Source organism: Ursus arctos, unplaced genomic scaffold, assembly GCF_023065955.2.
Source record: "Ursus arctos isolate Adak ecotype North America unplaced genomic scaffold, UrsArc2.0 scaffold_16, whole genome shotgun sequence".
In the NCBI taxonomy this organism is placed as follows: Eukaryota; Metazoa; Chordata; class Mammalia; order Carnivora; family Ursidae; genus Ursus; species Ursus arctos.
In genome coordinates this window covers 55,362,584-55,378,651 of record NW_026622830.1, presented here as the reverse complement: position 1 = coordinate 55,378,651, position 16,068 = coordinate 55,362,584, and the positions used below count along the sequence as shown (strand labels likewise).

The 16,068-nt window shown below is 44.0% G+C and overlaps 1 protein-coding gene across 1 annotated transcript in view; it reads right to left on the bottom strand.

Moving 5' to 3' along the window:
* Window positions 1-3,040: 3,040 nt before the first annotated feature.
* The window catches only part of LOC125281949 (ral guanine nucleotide dissociation stimulator-like), a 476,760-nt gene continuing 463,732 nt past the window's right edge, over window positions 3,041-16,068 (bottom strand). The window contains exon 18 of the mRNA XM_057312911.1: window positions 3,041-15,959. The gene's annotated coding sequence lies outside the window, so the exon portion shown is untranslated. The remainder of the gene's footprint in view (window positions 15,960-16,068) is intronic.

The following is a 16,068-nucleotide window of genomic DNA, read 5'->3' as shown; positions in this document are numbered from 1 at the left end:
CGCCGTTATGGGATCGAGCCCCACATCAGGCTCTTCCGCTATGAGCCTGCTTCTTCCTTCCCACTCCCCCTGCTTGTGTTCCCTCTCTCACTGGCTGTCTCTATCTCTGTCGAATAAATAAAATCTAAAAAAAAAAAAAATAGTTAATAAAAAACAGCAGGCAACTAATTGACTGTAATGCAATACAGTAGGGGTTCTAACACCCCACTTCTATTAATGTGGACTTGATCCAAAATGAAAATCAACAAGGAAACAGTGGCTTTGGGTGATGCACTGCTTTTAACAGACGCATGCAGAGCATCCCGTCCTAAAACAGCAGAACACTCATTCCGTTTGCGTGCACATGAAACGTCCTCCAGAACAGATCACTATTAGGCCACAGAACAAGTCTCCACTAATTAAAAAGATGGAAATCATAGCATGCATCTTTTCTGACCACAATGCTATGGACTAGAAATCAACCACAAGAAAACACCAGGGAAGACCATGAATACATGGAGGTCAAAGAACATTCTCCCAAACGATTAGTGATTCAAGCAGGAATTCTAAGATGAAGTAAAAATTAAATGGAAGTAAAGAACAACGATAAGACATGGGTCCCAAAACTTTGGGATACAACAAAAGTGAATCTTAGAGGACGGGTTACAGCAATACAGAAGCAAGAACAATCTCCCATCCCATCACCTGACACAAAGGGATCTAGCATAAGAACAGCAGAGAGCTCTAGAGCAGGGGATCAGCCTTGGCGCGTTGGAGCTCTTGCTGTTGGGCCCATGCATAGCTTCCGTCCTTGCTCAATTTCCCGGCAAGGATGGTGTTCTTTCCCTTCTTCCAGAAAAATTCCCATCAGGGCCACTGGAGAATCAACCCTTTATGGAATTCTAGAATGCTAGAAACTGCCAAAAAGGCCCAGGAAACAACCATGCCTTCCCCATTTGGTATACCAAGGTGCTGATTAGCTTTCTCTTTGGGGAACATTCAACAGTGGTTTTTTGAGACATCATCTTAGGCCCGGATCCCCTGAGGATCTCATGAAAATACAGATTCTGATTCAGTAACACTGGGAGGGACCTGAGACTCTGCATTTCCAACATACTCCCAGCAGATGCCGAGGCTGCTTGTCCACGGACCACACTGAGAACAAGGAGCCAGCGGGCCATTCGACAAAAGTTATCTGTTTCACCAGTGAAAACAGAATTTTCAGCAACAGTTTGGCTACAATGAGGAGGCCTTTTTATTGTCAGGAAGATAAACAGCCAGGGCAGGTCTTTGTCCACATCGGCAGGCCTCTCCTGCTCTTCTCTTCCGGGGTATATGGAGGCAGGATGGAAGGAGGTCAATAGTTTATGAGCTTCTTTAGTTCAGTGGGTTTCCTTCCTGTGCCCTCCCGTATCTCTGCGATGTGTGCAGAGCACATAGTCCTTTCAAGAGGGGTGGCCGAGGCTGAAAGGGGGTAAGGTGGGAGCCTGAGCTCCTGAGTCAGCCCTGACACGTGGGCAGAGGCAGGCGCTAGGGGCCACTCTTTGTGTGGTGCACGGGCTCACTTGGAAATCCGCTAAGTGGGGCAGATGAGCCTGAGAGGTGTGGCATAAGACACTGCTATAAACTACACTGATTTCCCAAAGGATTTTGCAAGTGCTCACAAAAGTTTGAACCTGAGCCCTGTGAGTCCTTTAGGAACAGGGAGATTATGGTCAGGCTTTGCCACAGCCTAAGGGTGAGAACAACAGGGCCTTTGTGGAGTGAGGCATTCATGTTGAAGATAAAATATTAGCTGGGTGGTCCGGGATAATGAAGGCATTTATTACCCCGGCCAAGCACAGGTATGTCAGCCTGATCCTCACACTGCCTGTGCAGAGTCTGGGTTCATGAGGTCTCCAGAGGGGTGAGGCTGGCCACGTAAAGAGTTGGGATAAAGGCACCAATGACCAAAGCGGCTCAGGAGGACGAAAGAGTTGTGACCTGGGGATACAATGGAAGGATGGAATACCATTGCCCTGAAACTGAGACCGGTTTCCAAGAGCGTCCTTATAAACTCTGAACGACAGAGAAAATGGTCTCAATCCAGCCTCACAGGGAAAACACGTACCAGAAAAACAATGGACATCTATGAAGGGTTTAGGAAGCCAGGTGTCCCAGTGACCTGAGCACAGGCCCACAGTTGGCATGTGGGAGGACAAACCACTGGGTTGGCCATGACCTGAAAGTGACCTTGGAGCAGCCCATTGCCTTTCATTTTCCTCGTCTGCTGGGGACAGAGGTTGACTCTAGGTTCCGGAGTTGGCAGGCCTACAGCAGAAGGCAGATCAAAGTACATACTTACTCCATTCCATTCTGTTTACAAAAGATAATTTGGGGGCCCCTGGGTGGCTCAGTCAGTTAAGCGTCTGCCTTCAGCTCAGATCATGATCCCAGGTGCCTGGAGTCAAGTTGCACGTCAGGCTCCCTGCTCAGCAGAGTCTGCTTTTCCCTCTCCCTCTGGCCCTGCTCGTGCTCGCGCTCTCTCTCTTAAATCAATAAATAATGAAAAAATATTTTTACAGAAAGACAATTTGGAAGCCTTGGTGGAATACCTCTCTAAGAATGCCAGTTAAGGAGTAGAATTTTCCAGAATAGGAGTACCAAATGGGCCAGGTACCACACCCCCTTATCAGCTCTAGGGGAAAATTTTTTTAAATTTTTTTATTATGTTATGTTATTCCCCATACAGTACATCATTAGTTTTTGATGTAGTGTTCCATGATTCATTGTTTGCCTATAACACCCAGTGCTCCATGCAATACGTGCCCTCCTTAATACCCAGCCCCGGCCTAGCCCAATCCCCCACTCCCTCCCCTCTGAAACCCTCAGTTTGTTTCCCAGAGTCCATAGGGGAAGACGTTTTTAAACAAACACAATTTGATGAGTTTTGACACATGTATATACCCATGATAATGAACATAGTCATCATTCTCAAAAAATTCCCTGATGCCCTTACAATCCTTCCCTTCCCCAACCGTCCCGTCACCAGGTAATCACTGGTCTACTTTCTGTCTGTCTATTTTTATGCAAGGGTGCTCTTTATTTTTTTATTTAAATCCAATTAATTAACATATAATGTATTATTTGTTTCAGAGGTAGAGGCCAGTGATTCATCAGTCTCATATAATACACAGTGCTCATTACATCACGTGCCCTCCTTAATGCCCAGCACCCGGTTACCCCATCCCCCACCACCTCCCCTCCAGCAACCCTCAGTTTGTTTCCTATGATTAAGAGCCTCTTATGGCCTGTCTCCCTCTCTCTCATCTTGTTGTATTTTTCCTCTCTTCCCCATGATCCTCTATTTTGTTTCTTTAATTCCACGTATGCATGAGATCATATGATAATTGTCTTTCTCTGATTTATTTTGCTTAGCGTAATCCCACCAGTTCCATCTACATCATTGCAAATGGCAAGATTTCATTGTTTTGATGGCTGAGTAGTATTCCATTATACATACCACGTATATACATTCCATTCCATATATACCACATCTTCTTTATCCATTCATCTGTCAATGGACATCTGGGCTCTTTCCATAGTTTGGCTGGTGTGGACATTGCTGCTATAAACATTGGGATGCAGGTGCCCCTTCGGGTCACTATATTTGTATCTTTGGGATAAATACCTAGTAGTGCAATTGCTGGGTCATAGGGAAGTTCTGTTTTTAACTTTTTGAGGAACCTCCAAATTCTTCTCCAGAATTAGGTACCAGTTTCCACTCCCGCCAACAGGGCAAGAGGGTTCCCCTTTCTCCTCATCCTTGCCAACATCTGTCATTTCCTGACTTGTTAATGAGGTGGTATCTCATTATGATTTTGATTTGTATTTCCCAAGTGATATGGAACATTTTTTCATGTGTCTGTTGTCCATTTGTATGTTTTCTTTGGAGAATGTCTATTCGTGTCTTCTGCCCATTTCTTGCTTGGATTATTTATTCTTTGGGTGTTGACTTTGATAAGTTCTTTATAGATTTTGGATATTAGCCCTTTATCTGATTAAGACATTTGCAGATATCTTCTCCCATTCCGTGGGCTGCCTCTTAGTTTTTTTGACTGTTTCCTTGGCTGTGCAGAAGCTTTTTATCTTGATGAAGTCCCACAAGTTCATTTTTTCTTTTGTTTCCCTTGCCTTTGGAGATGTGTCATGAAAAAGGTTGCTGTCCTAGAGGTTGCTGCCTATGCTCTCCTCTAGGATTCTGATGGATTCCTGTCTCACACTTAGGTCTGTCATCCATTTGGAGTTTATCTTTGTGTATGGTGTGAGAGAGTGGTCAAGTTTCATTCTTTTGCATGTAGCTGTCCAATTTTCCCAACACCATTTGTTGAAGAGAGCGTCTTTTTTCCATTGGGTATTCAGTCCTGCTTTGTGGAAGATAAATTGACCATAGAGTCGAGGGTCCACTTCTGGATTCTCTGTTCTGTTCCATTGATCTATGTGTCTGTTTTTGTGCCGGTACCATACTGTCTTGATGATTACAGCTTTGTAATATAGCTTGAAGTCTGGAATCATGATGCCTCCAGCTTTGGATTTCTTTTGCAATATTACTTTTGCTATTTGGGGTCTTTTCTGGTTCCATACAAGTTTTAGGATTGTTTGCTCTGGGTCTATGGAAAATGCTGATGGTATTTTGATAGGGATTGTGTTGAATGTGTAGATTGCTTTGGGTAACATAGACATTTTAACAATATTTGTTCTTCCAATCCATGAGCATGGAATGTTTTTCCATTTCTTTGTGTCTTCCTCGATTTCTTTCATAAGGTTCTATAATTTTCAGAGTACAGACCATTTACCTCTTTGGTTCTGTTTATTCCTAGGTAATTTAATGGGTTTTTTGGGCAACTGTAAATGGGATCGATGCCTTCTCTTTCATCTGCCTCATTCTTAGTGTATCAAAATGCAACTGACTTCTGTGCACTGATTTCATATCCTGCCACTTTGCTGAATTCCTGTATGAGTCCTAGCAATTTTTGGGTGGAGTCTTTGGGACTTTCTCCATAGAGTACCTTGTTTGACTTCTTCTTTGCCAGTTTGGATGTCTTTTCTTTCTGTTGTCTGATTGCTGAGGCGAGGACTTCCAGTACTATGTGGAACAACAGCAGTGAGAGTGGACAGCCTTGTCATGTTCCTGACCTTACGGGAAAAGCTCTCAGGTTTTCACCATTGAGGATGATATTTGCCATGGGTTTTTCATATGTGGCTTTTATGATGCTGAGGCATGTTCCCTCTATCCCTACACAGCAGAGAGTTTTTATCAAGAAAAGATTTTGTATTTTCTTAAATGCTTTTTCTGCATCAATTGAGAGGATCGTATGGTTCTTGACCTTTCTTTTATTAATGTGGTGTATCACATTGATTGATTTGCAGATGTTGAACCATCCTTGCAGCCCAGGAACAAATCCTAAATGGTCACGGTGAATTATCCTTTTAATGTACTGTTGGATCCTATTAGCTAGTATCTTGGTGAGAATTTTTGCATCGATGTTCATCAGGAATATTGGTCTGTAATTCTCCTTTTTGGTGGGGTCTTTGGTTTGGGGATCAATGTAGTGCTGGCCTCATAGAAAGAGTTTGGAAGTTTTCCTTCCATTTCTATTTTTTGAAACAGCTTCAGGAGAATAAGTTATTAATGCTTCTTTATATGTTTGGTTTCCGCTGGTAGGCCATCTGGTCCTGGACTCTTGTTTGTTGGGAGATTCTTAATTACTGCTTCAATTTCTTTGCTGATTATGGGTCTGTTCAGGTTTTCTATTTCTTCCTGTTTCAGTTTTGGTAGTTTATATGTTTCTGGGAATGCATCCATTTCTTCCAGATTGCCAAGTTTGTTGGCACATAATTGCTCATAATATGTTCTTATAATTGTTTGTATTTCTTCAGTGTTGGTTGTGATCTCTCCTCTTTCGTTTGTGATTTTGAGTCCTTTCTCTTTTCTTTTGGATAAGTCTGGCTAGGGTTTATCAATCTTATTCTTTCAAAGCATGAGCTCCTAGTTTTGTTGATCTGTTCTACTGTTCTTTTGATTTCTATATCATTGATTTCTGTTCTAATCTTTGTTATTTCTCTTCTCCTGCTGGCTTTAGGCTTTATTTGCTGGGTTTTTTCCCCATCTCCTTTAGGAGTAAGGTTAGGATGTGTATTTGAGAATTTTCTTGTTTCTTGAGAAAGATTGGTATTGCTATATACTTCCCTCTTAGGACTACCTTTGCTGCATTCCAAAGGTTCTGAACTGTCGTGTTTTCATTTTCATTTGCTTCCATTTTTTTTTTTAATTCTTTAATTTTCTGCTTGGCGCCTTCATTCTTCAGTAAGATGTTCTTTAAGCTGGGGCGCCTGGGTGGCACAGCGGTTAAGCATCTGCCTTCGGCTCAGGGCGTGATCCCGGCGTTATGGGATCGAGCCCCACATCAGGCTCCTCCACTATGAGCCTGCTTCTTCCTCTCCCACTCCCCCAGGTTGTGTTCCCTCTCACGCTGGCTGTCTCTGTCTCTGTCGAATAAATAAATAAAATCTTAAAAAAAAAAAGATGTTCTTTAAGCTCCATGTATTTGTGGTCTTCCAAATTTTTTCTTATGGTTGACTTTAAGTTTTACAGCATTGTGGGGACACCTGGGTGGCACAGCTGTTAAGCGTCTGCCTTCGGCTCAGGACGTGATCCCGGCGTTATGGGATCGAGCCCCACATCAGGCTCCTCCACTATGAGCCTGCTTCTTCCTCTCCCACTCCCCCTGCTTGTGTTCCCTCTCTCGCTGGCTGTCTCTGTCTCTGTCGAATAAATAAATAAAATCTTAAAAAAAAAAAAAAAGTTTTACATTATTGTGGTCTGAAAATATGTAGGGAACCATCCCAGTCTTTTGGTACCTGTTGAGACCTGATTTGTGACCCAGTATGTGATCTATTCTGGAGAATGTTCCATGTGCACTTGAGAAAAATGTGCATTCTGCTCCTTTAGGATGAAGTGCTCTGAATATATCTCTAAAGTCCATCTGGTCCAGTGTGTCATCCAAAGCCCTTGTTTTTTGATGCAAAGAGTGAGATCTTGTTGATTGTTGATCTTCTGCTTAGATCATCTGTCCATTGCTCTTTGCAAACTGAAGGGTAAGAAATCAGAGAAAGACAAACCTTATGAGACTCTTGACTCTGGGAAACAACCTGAGGGTTGCGGAAGGGGAGTTGGGTGGGCGGATGGGGTAACTGGGTGATGGGCATTAAGGAGGGCACGTGATGTAATGAGCACTGGGTATTATATGCAACTGATGAATCACTAAACTTCACCTCTGAAACATATACTATACATTAATTTTAAAAAAAGCAGGTAGATAGAGCAATGGAACAGAAGAGAGAGCCCCCAAATAAATTCACACATACATGGATAAATGATCTTTGATGAGGGTGCCAAGAGTACACAATGAGGAAAGGATAGTCTCTTTAACAATCAACAGAATGAAAAGGCAGTCTATAGAATGGGAGAATCCAATTGCAAACCTTGTATCAGAAAAGAGACTAGGGGCCCTGGGTGGCTCAGCTGATTAAGCATCCAACTCTTGATTTCAGCTTAGGGCATGATCTCAGGGTTATGAGTTCAAGCCCTGCTTTGGGCTCCATACTCATTTTGGATTCTGCTTGAGATTCTCTACCTTGTCCTCTGCCCCACCTACTACCTGCTCACTCTCTCTAAAAAATAAAATCTTTAAAAAAATAAAAAAGAGGCTAATATCCAAAATATATAAGAAACTGCTACTAATCATTAAAAATAAAAGTGTTTAATCCAGGGGCGCCTGAATAACTCAGTTGGTTAAGCATCTGCTTTCTGCTCAGGTGATGATCCCGGAGTCTTGGAATCAAGTCCCACATCAGGCTCCCTGCTCAGCAGAGTCTGCTTCTCCCTCTGACCCTCCCTCCTCTTGTGCTTTCTCTCGCTCTCTCAAAATAAATGAATCTTTTAAGAAAGTGTTTAACCCAACATAAAAATGGGCTAAATATTTCAATAGACATTTTTCCAATGAAGAAATACAAATGGCTGACAGACATATGAAAAGCAGCTCAGCATCATTAATCATCAGAGAAATCCAAATCAAAGGACAATATCATGTCACCTGTTAGGATGGTTTACATATATGTTGATAAGAAAATGGAAATTTGAACATTCATATACTGTTAGTGAGAATGTAAAATGGTACAGCCATTATGGAAAACAGTACTGAGTTTCCTCAGATAATTGCAAATAGAACCACCATATGATCCAGTAATCACATATCTAGGGATACATCCAAAGGAAATGAAATCAGTAGATGACCCTAGTATTTGTTATGATAGTCACCAACTCCTGTGTCGTGTTGAATTCAGAGGAAATAATTTTATCTTCCATCACTATTGCTAACTATAAACTGTAAGTGTCCTTCATCAAGTTGACAAAGTCTTTCTTAATTCTTATTTTGCTGAGAGTTTTTAAAATCTTGAATGTATGTTGAATTGTCCTAAATGCTTTTTCTGTATCTGCTGAAATGATCAAGATTCTTCTTCTTCAGTCCGTTGACTTGGGAATTACTGTATCAGTTTCCCATTGCTGTAACCAATTACCACAAATGTATTGCCTTCAAACCTCATAAATATAGTGTCTTACACTTCTGCAGGTTAGAGTCTCATATGGGCCTCACTGGACTAAAATAAATACGTCTGTAGGGTGTTCCTTTTTGGAGGCGCTGGGAGAGAATCTGGTTCCTGGCTTTTTCTAGCTTCTAGAGGTTGTCTACACTCCCTGCTTAGTTGCCCATTCCACCTCTAATGCCAGCAATAGCTGACTGACTGCCCCACATCCTAGTAGACTCTTCTGCTGCACTTCCACTTTTCATGACCTTGTGACCACTTGGATAATCCAGGATCATCTCCTGATTTTAATGTGAGCTGATTGGCAACCTAATTCCATCTGCAACTTTAATTCCCCTTCCCCATGTAAGGCAACATGCGGGCAGATTCCAAGGATTAGAACATGGACATTTGTGGGGGGCATCATTCTGCTAGAGCTGGTACCCAGGGCTGAGTGTCAAGGAGCAGGGACATATATGAATGCAGGAGCCCATCTCCCCATGGTGCCTAGGGAGAGAATAAGAGGGACTTAGGGTTGCCCCTTTCTGGAATCTAAGGGAGCAGAGCTCTTGAGCATCTATACACGACCTGTGCCCCTCTCATTGTGCTCCTCACTTTCTGCACAGATGAGAGCTGAACTTTTCTGGGTGGAAGATTTGTGGGGGGCCCCTCATTCAGCTCTGGTCCACTCCCTCATTCACCCAACTCACTGTTCTACTTGTCCCTCCCCCGTGCCAGGGTCTGTGGTCCAGGTGGGGTTGACTCAGCCACCCTCAGTGTCCAAGGGCCAAGGAGAGATGGCCACCAGCACGTGCACTAGGGGAGCAGCTCAGCTTCAGCAACACCTGGGCTTTGTTGCCAAACTCCTGACCCCCAGATTTGCAATTGCCTCTCAGAAGAGCTTCCTGGGCTCCAGGTCAGGCAGCCAGGCTTCTTGATCTCTGGGCTTCAGCCTGGAAAAGAGGCTGATTATTACTGCTTAGTGTGGGACAGCAGCTTGATGCCTACATTGTCCTCAAGGCCCACAGGGAAGTGAGATAAAAACCTGTTGGCTGTCTGTACCTTCTCACTGTCCAGAGTTATTGCTGTCATTTTGTGGGCAAGTGGCTGCTGCTGAGTTCTGGAGTAGTGTAATGGGGGCCGTCCTTTCTCCTCTGGTTCTCTGATACTGTGTGGTTGATGCACCCCCATTTCTAAGATCCTGGGTATGGTTTGCTGACCCAGCTGTCCACAATTTCTGGAGCTTTTGGTCAGATCACTCAGTCCTGCACTGGAAGTATTGGTGTGGATTATTATGTTAGTGACTGGAACCAGCTTTGCTCTGGGAAAAAAATGCAGAGTCCCTCTTCTTCCCTTGAAAGTTCTGCTTCCCTCCAATTTCCTGATACCATATGTGTACACCCAAACAACAGACCCAATCAACCCTTGGGTCCAGTATCAGGCAGAGGTTAACTGGCGTGTGCCAAAGAGGGCTGGGTGGTCCCTCCCATTCCTCAGAGTGGAGCACCCACAAGATGTGCTTAGCGCTCTCTCCCTCTCCTTGAGGCCTTCCCTATTTTGTCCCCCAATCAGGAATGATGGAGAGAGAGCAACACAGGATGAGGTGAAGGGGATCCCCCTGACTGCCACAGTGGAAAGTGGGTTGGTCTTGGCTGATCTGTCATGGTCTTTGGTCCTTCTGCTGTTCTTTTTTTTTTTTTTTTTTTTTTAAGATTTTATTTATTTATTTGACAGAGAGATAGGCAGTGAGAGAGGGAACACAAGCAGGGGGAGTGGGAGAGGAAGAAGCAGGCTCCCAGCAGAGGAGCCCAATGTGGGACTCGATCCCGGAACGCCGGGATCACGCCCTGAGCCGAAGGCAGACGCTTAACGACTGCGCTACCCAGGGGCCCCTTCTGCTGTTCTGAATCTGGAACAAGTTCTCTCTGAGGTTGGGTTCCCTCTGGATCCCCCTCTACAGTGATCTACAATGGAGGAAGAAGCTGTGGAGGTCACTTCACTGAGTGCAAGGCTGTGGAAGAGGCTGCAGTCTTAAGAGGAGGCTCCTGGGCAGTGAAGAGACCCCACTCTGGGAGGAGGGGATAGTGGACAGGTGGATGGGCATGCAACTCTCTCTCCAAGGTCCCCTTCTGTATGTACATCTGGCCCTAACACAGCAGGAGGAGTTGTGGGCCTGCCTTGCCACAAACCCCTGGGGTACATCAGCTGTGGGAGGCCATCAAGGGGAGGGGAAGGATCTGCATGACTTCCCTGTCCTCCCTTTGAGTGGGGCCAGTAGGTAAAATCAACTTTGGGCCCCGCGGGAAGCAGAACTCGAAGGGTCTTTCCATCACAGCCTCGTCCTCTTTCCTCCCCACTCCTCTCACTCTCTGCTCAGGTGATTTGTTGACAGTGGATCAGGGGAGGCCCTGCCACTTCCTTCTTATAGACATCATATGACCTCAGACTCACCATCCCTGTGTCTCTTTCCATTTCAGGGCCCTGGGCACAGTCTACACCGTCTCGGGAATCTCAGTGTCGGGGTCTCCTGGACAGAGAGGTGCTGTGTCTCGCACTGGGCTCGCAGTGCGTCATTGGACTTTGGCACAGGATGAATGCTGTCCTCAAAACTGTGACCCTCTGAAGCCCCCGCACTTAGCTTCCTCTGGTATTCTGGTGATGCATGCTGCTTCAGTTAGTTGTGAAAAGTCCTATTCAACGGAAAACTGAGTATATTTAGAATGATGTGTTCATTGAATAGATCGATGTAAGAAGTGACCTCTAAGGATTCATGTGTGAGTTCTTTTCTCTAGGAAATTGTCTTGATGACTCATCCCATGTCTTCCGTGACTATAGGATTAACCATGCTTTTTTGCCTCAATTTGGACAAGTCACTTAACTCCTTTGCAGGTAGGCTGCATGCAGAGGTGACCAAACTTATTTTACAAGTTTGGACTAAATGAACAAATGCATTGACTGCTTAGGACATGTGGAAGACCCCTGAGGGTGGGTCTTTGGAAAAACCCTGAGAGACCGTGGTCAACCTGGCCGGGAGGGCAGTGACACCGCAGTGCTACTATGTATCCTACATCCTCTAGACTCCAGGAGAGACATCCAGCTGTAGCCACCCATGTTTTAAGAAAAAGTGGCAGGGAAAAAGACAAAATGTCAGACACAAAAGAAAGAACTGAGAAAATAATGCCCATAACATAGGATGACTGGGGTTGACTGTGACAATGGAGAGAGACAGCTGTGACAAGACAAGGATCTCAGAGCTGCAGAGAGGCGCATGCCTCTCTGAGTGATCATGATTTGCTCAGAGGACATGACCCAGTAATGTGAGACTAGGCTGTCAGTAGGCCACCAACCAACATTTAGTGAAGGGTAGCATGACAGATACATCCCAAGATCTTACATGAATACAACTTTTCTCTCTCCTCACAAATGCCCCCTTGAGGAATGACTGTTAGTCCTGTTTTCGACATGAGGAGACGTCTCCTAGAAATGTTTTTTGATCCTGCTGTGTGTCATGTGGTGTGAATGGCAGAGCGAGGCATGGTGCAGACCATGCAGATTCAGATCCTGCACCCTCCCCACTGCAACGTGTTGTCCTCACTGCACTGTCTCTGGAGAATCTCTGTCCCGTTCACCAGGTGCAAGGAGGTAAGTGCAGGATTACTGGTAAGAACTTCACATTCTCTCCCTCCATGGATCCTAATTATTCTTGGGAAGATATACATAAAATAACCACACAATAAAAAGTTCAACTAATAGGAGATCCCTGAAAAAGATGACCTGGGCACAGCTCTAGTCAGGGAGATTTTGGGAGGTTCTCTGGAAGAGGGGCTGACTGAACCCCTATCTGAGGAATGCATTCAGGGTAACTTGGGGTGCAGCCTGGGTAGTGGCTGGAGTGGGCAGTGGAGGAGGAGGTGATGCCTGCAGAAAGAACATCGTATGGATGGAATCAGGAGGCGATGAGGAAAGTTTGAGGACGAGGCGATGGGAGGTCAATGTGACTGGAGCTGTTTCGCAGTCAACAGACAACTCGTAACCAACCAAGCAAACCGCATGCTGCCTAGACACAGCTCAGTGCGGTCAACTCAAAGCCACAGTAATGCTGTCGTGAGGCTCAGACTTCCACTGTGACATGAGGCCCAGCGAGAAGCCGAGTCCTTCCCAACCCGTCTGCTGCACACACGTCAGTGTGATGTACGTGTCTGGAGTGGTCTCCAGGCAAACAGGATGATGAAAATCAGCTACTTCCTCTTGACTGCTCTAGCGAGGCCTTGGGCAATTTGGAGCAATTTTACATGTATTTTTTTAATTTTTTTTTAAAGATTTTATTTATTTGACAGAGAGAGAGACAGCAAGAGAGGGAACACAAGCAGGAGGAGTGGGAGAGGAAGAAGCAGGCCTCCCGCCAAGCAGGGAGCCCGATGCGGGGCTCGATCCCAGGCCCCTGGGATAATGACCTGAGCCGAAGGCAGACGCTTAACGACTGAGCCCCCCCGGTGCCTGTACATATATTTTAAAGATACAGTGTGGATTTAGAATGATAGGCAGTTTTACACCATATCTTGGAATCTCTGTATATCTTCATGTTTTCTTTCTATATAGTACAAGCCTTATCAAGATAAGTAAAATATACATGACCAAAGATAATTGATTTTATTCCCAAATAACTTTCTCTATGACTGTGAAGATGAATTAAGTAAATTTACAAGTTCAAGAAATCATACATATATTAAATATCCAAACTCTACCATTACAAAATTGTGCATATGATAAGCTTTAGTTTTTTTTAAGTTGGAGGAAGAATATAACAACAAAGCCCTGTTTAATGACCTAAATTCAACCTGAGGATCTGGTTGGTCACTATTATCCAGAGGTGCCACGTCATATTATTCAGTATACGATTTTAAGAAAATTCTTTTATTTTTTTAAAATTTAATTCCTTTTAAAGTGACACTCTATTTTGAAGCTGAGTTTCATGTCTGTGACCTAACAGTGTGCACACAACTGCATGAGGAGTCTCTCTGAGACACAGTTTACGTTGAACTGTGATTCCTGCAAACACCTGAGGATAATCAGTCATGGACTGTGGCTTGAGTATGAGTATGATGTGGTGAGTGACTTTAGTGCAAATGGCAGCTTAAAGACCTCCAAAAATTCTCTCCTCAAAAAAAAATCAATGAGGAAACTGGCAAAAATTGCCACCAACATCTTAAGAACTCTGGAAATAAACTCAAACTTGCAGCAGTAGAGGGAATGTTGATACTGGTGGAAGAGGGAGGGAAAAAAACAGGTGAGTCTCAGTCAGAACCATGAGTTTTGTGCTGTTTTAACATGGCCTAGTCCCATCCCCTGCCCTGTGGCTGCAGAGTAGTTCAGAAAACTAAAGCCCATGTTCACAGTGAAAGACAGCAATGCGGCAGCCACTGGAGAGAACAGAATGGGTCCGGAGCTCCCTCAAAACCTCATTTCTAGAGAATTACCACTAATGGGTCTGAGGGATGTCTGCAAGACCCTACTTGTTTGACTGTTTGTGTTTAATCTCACTTGGAGCTTGCCCAGAACAAAAAGCCTTTTCCCAGCATAATTGTCAAAAAAGAAATTATAGGCAGTTGCTTAACTTGTGGTTGGTTGGTTAAAGTGATAGATATTAGTTGGAGCAAACAATAGAGTAATAGAAAGCTTACAAGGACCACCAAAAAATGAGATTTCCATGAGGGGATCTGAAAAGTTCTGACTTATTCTTACGAATCTAGAACACTGTAAGCATACCCAGGAGAGACCCTAGAAGGCCCTTAGCTCTCCCCCTGCCTGACCTGGATGTTCTGCACAAGCAACAATGAAGGTTTTCAGCTACCAGCTGAATTTTGAAGATACGATTCAACATGCTCACGAAGCCCTTCGACAAAGACTGAATGACTTAGTTCTAGGCTGTTCATGAGATCTCTCTCCGGCCAATAGCTGACCGCCATAGAGCTGAGCAGGGACTACAGTGGTCACACGTGACAAAGAATACAGACTTTGGAGAATTAGTTCATTAAAGTCACTAATGAGAAAGCAATGACAAAAAATAGCAAAGCCAACAAATCCTAGGGAAGAGTGAGAATCCGATTTCTAGAGTTGTCATATGATATTATTTTAAATAACCAATTTACAGTCCCCCTCCCCAGTAACAAGATACCTGCAGGGAAACCAGAAGTCTGACTGTGCAGAAAAAAGTTGGCATACCAGGGCCAAGTGTGCTTTCCTATGACAGGCCTGCTTGTCAGACTGACCCTGTCTGAAGTCTGGGAACTTGGAATCAAGAGGGTCCCCACCATTCTCTGGTAAGTGTGGCTTGCTGTGCCTAGACTGCTGGTGCAAACCCTGTGGTTTATGCAGCACATATCTTTGCTGATAGAACTCTGAAATTCAGGTATGTGCGAGGCAGAGGGTGCCTAAATGACCAGTTCCCACTAAAAACCTCTGAGTACAAAGTCTCTAATGAGCTTTCCTGGAAGATGTTTCACACTTTATTGCTGGAGGAATGAAGTGTACCTTTGTGATGCCACTGGAGCAGTTCTCTTGAAAGCTTGTGGCTGGTTTTCTCTGAACCTCCCATGCACCTTTCCCTTTGCTTATTTTGCTTAGTGTGCTTTCACTGTAATAAATCACAACTATCAGGATGGCTATATACTGAGTTCAGTTAGTCTTTCTAGAGGGACGGATGTTGGAGGTGCTCTTGGGCTGTCCCCCACACATAAGCTGATATACAAGGAGAAAAAAGCAATGAATACACACTGTCCCTAAGCAAAGTCCAGACACTGGACTTACGAGACAGATACTTTGTATCAGCTCTTTTAAGTATATGTAAAGAATTAAGGGAAATGATATTTAAAGAACTAAAACATAGTATGAGACTTATATCTCTCCAAATAGAGAATAACAATAAAAAAGATGTGAATTATAAAAGAGAAACAGATATTCTGGAGTTGAAAAGTATAGTAACAACTGAAAATGTCACTAAAGGGGCTTGTATTCACTTCCTAGGACCGCTGTAAGAAATTACTACACTCTACATGGGCTAAAACAATAGAAATTTACTCTTTCACACATCTGAAGGCTGGAAATCTGAAGTCAAGCTATAACTTAGGCTCTGTTTCCTATTGAAAGAGCTAGAGAACTATCTTTCCTTGCCCCTTGCTATCTTTTGGTAGTTTCTGGAAATTCATGGCTTTCCTTGGATTGCATCTGCATCACTCTAAACCCTGCCTCTGTCATCACATGGTGGCTTTCTCCCCTCTGTGTCTGTGTGTCCAAACCTCCCTGCTCTTATAAGGACAGCAGCCATTCAATCAGGGCACACTCTAATCCAGTGTAACCTTATCTTTTTTTTTTTTTTTTAAAGATTTTATTTATTTATTTGACAGAGATAGAGACAGCCAGCGAGAGAGGGAACACAAGCAGGGGGAGTGGGAGAGGAAGAAGCAA